The 2,500-nt window shown below is 45.3% G+C and overlaps 1 protein-coding gene across 1 annotated transcript in view; it reads left to right on the forward strand.

Moving 5' to 3' along the window:
* Positions 1–2,500, forward strand: part of frmd3 (FERM domain containing 3) — a 72,084-nt gene that overhangs the window by 14,377 nt on the left and 55,207 nt on the right. The gene's annotated exons all lie outside the window — the stretch shown is intronic.

Below are 2,500 nucleotides of genomic sequence, written 5' to 3' on the forward strand. Positions count from 1 at the left end.
AGATTTTTCTGGCGACAGACATAGTGGACAAAGTGTGTGCTATCACTCTCCATGAATGAATTGCCATCTGGTTGCATTTGTATTCACTCAGAAAGGGATTATAGAAGTTTGTTCAATATCCTCAGACAGTCTTTCTTCCAAACTGACGTTGCTGACAGATTGTGCAAATAAAACCATACTAGAAGAATGTGCTCCTTGAGTCGGAGCACAGGTCTGTGCCAAGGTTTATTTGGCTAGCAGTAGCAATGTTTCACAGCAATCGGATGCTGTGTTCATGATCTGAGGCATATTGTTCAAAGCACGCCACTCTTGCAAACTTTGGAAGGCAACCAGAAAAATCAGACAGATCTGTAATGATCACAAGACTATAGAGATAATGTGTAGGCTACCTATTGGTGTGATATTTGGACAAAATCTACTGTATAGGAGTAATATTTAAAAAGAACTGTCTAGCTCCCTAACAAATGGACTCATCTATCTACACAGGGAGAGCCAGGGTTTAGCAAAGCATTTTGTCTACAACAACCACCTATGCTTTGAAACTGCTTTAGACTATAGGGCTTCTATTCTTCTAAGAGCCCCATCCCTCATGCTACAGTATTTTATCCCCCCCCCCCCCCCCCCCAGATAGGATTAGGTAGGATTGTGTTTCAGTTTGTCTCATCAGAGGGCTTCAAAGCATGAAATGCTTTCTCATCTCGCTCCGTTTCACCATGGCCGATTAGGGATGCCGTGTCATGAAAATGAAAGGCGTTATCGCAGATAAGGAGAAGTCATAATTGAGCTGGCATGCATATTAATGAAACAACAACAAGGGGCCGTTAATTGTGTCACGGGAGCCTGGGTCCTAGTGCGTGAAATGTAAGGATCACATGCAGTTTGATACATGGTCATGACTACGACAGTCATGACGTAGACTAGAGACTAGACTAGACTAAGGATCACATGCAGTTTGATACATGGTCATGACTACGACAGTCATGACGTAGACTAGAGACTAGACTAGAGAGAGCTGTAGTCACTGTGTTTAAAGCCAGTCGCTGACAGTGTAGACTGTAGACAGTTGTTTGTAATATTGCACGCACGCACGCACGCTCACAAACACACACGCACAAGTGTATGGCACACTTGTGCATATTATAGCAATTAGGCTACAATAGGTGCTTGTGTGTGTGTGTGTGTGTGTGTGTGTGTGTGTGTGTGTGTGTGTGTGTGTGTGTGTGTGTGTGTGTGTGTGTGTGTGTGTGTGTGTGTGTGTGTGTGTGTGTGTGTGTGTGTGTGTGTGTGTGTGTGTGAGAGAGAGAGAGCGAGAGCATGTGTCATCATACAGTATTTAGAGACAGAGAGAAGAGGACTTTGCCACCATTAGGTGAAATTGTGTAGAAACGGAATGACCAGGTTAATTTTTAATACATAGCTCTCTGGTGTATAAGTTATGTCTTCACCTCTTGTTGGACATGGACCCTCTCTCTCTCTCTTTCTAGCTCTCTGTCTCTCTGTGATGCACACACACACACTTTTGTAAATTCTGCATAGTACTTATCCAGAATTAAACCATAGCAACCATTTTATTTGATCTTTCAGTAAAAGGGAAAAAGGAGGTGTGATGTGGTCTTATTTTAACCAACAGGGGGCAGATTCTTACATAGATCATCTGGAGAGCTGTCGTGATTTTATTACGCTACTACACATTAAAATCCTCAGTGTGTTGAGTGTGATTTTAGAGTGTATAGCTCTCTAGTGTTCACTACTGATTGCCATCATTCCACATAACCCATAACGATAAACTGCGGACAAAAGGTCAGCTATAGCTGTGTGCTTTATGTGAACGTATGCACAGCCACACACACACACACACACACACACACACACACACACACACTCACACACTCACGCACATGCGTGCGTGTGTGGTGTAGGTGTCTGAGGGGGTCAAGGCCAGGGCAGGATCTGCTACTTAAATAAATCACAGAGTGATAAAAGCAAAGGTCAAACAGCCAATTTACAGCAGGAATCAATCAGCCCAGCACAGATTCCGCCCCATCAGCAGGCTGCACAGACACACGTCAGCTCCATCAGCAGGCTGCGCAGACACACGTCAGCCCCATCAGCAGGCTGCGCAGACACACGTCAGCCCCATCAGCAGGCTGCTCAGACACACGTCAGCTCCATCAGCAGGCTGCGCAGACACACGTCAGCCCCATCAGCAGGCTGCGCAGACACACGTCAGCCCCATCAGCAGGCTGCGCAGACACACGTCAGCCCCATCAGCAGGCTGCGCAGACACACGTCAGCCCCATCAGCAGGCTGCGCAGACACACGTCAGCCCCATCACCATCACACATGAAAAGCACATGAAAAACTTCAGTTTTTCAAGTCACGGCACACAGATTTTGTAGTCTTATTCAAAATAACACTCAAAACATTGGTAATCATTGGTGATTGGTGAAGTTTGTGCATGTACGTACATGACAATATACAGTAAGTGTTGAGAATGCTT

Source organism: Protomyctophum parallelum, assembly GCF_964188405.1.
Source record: "Protomyctophum parallelum genome assembly, chromosome: 15".
NCBI classification, from domain to species: domain Eukaryota; kingdom Metazoa; phylum Chordata; class Actinopteri; order Myctophiformes; family Myctophidae; genus Protomyctophum; species Protomyctophum parallelum.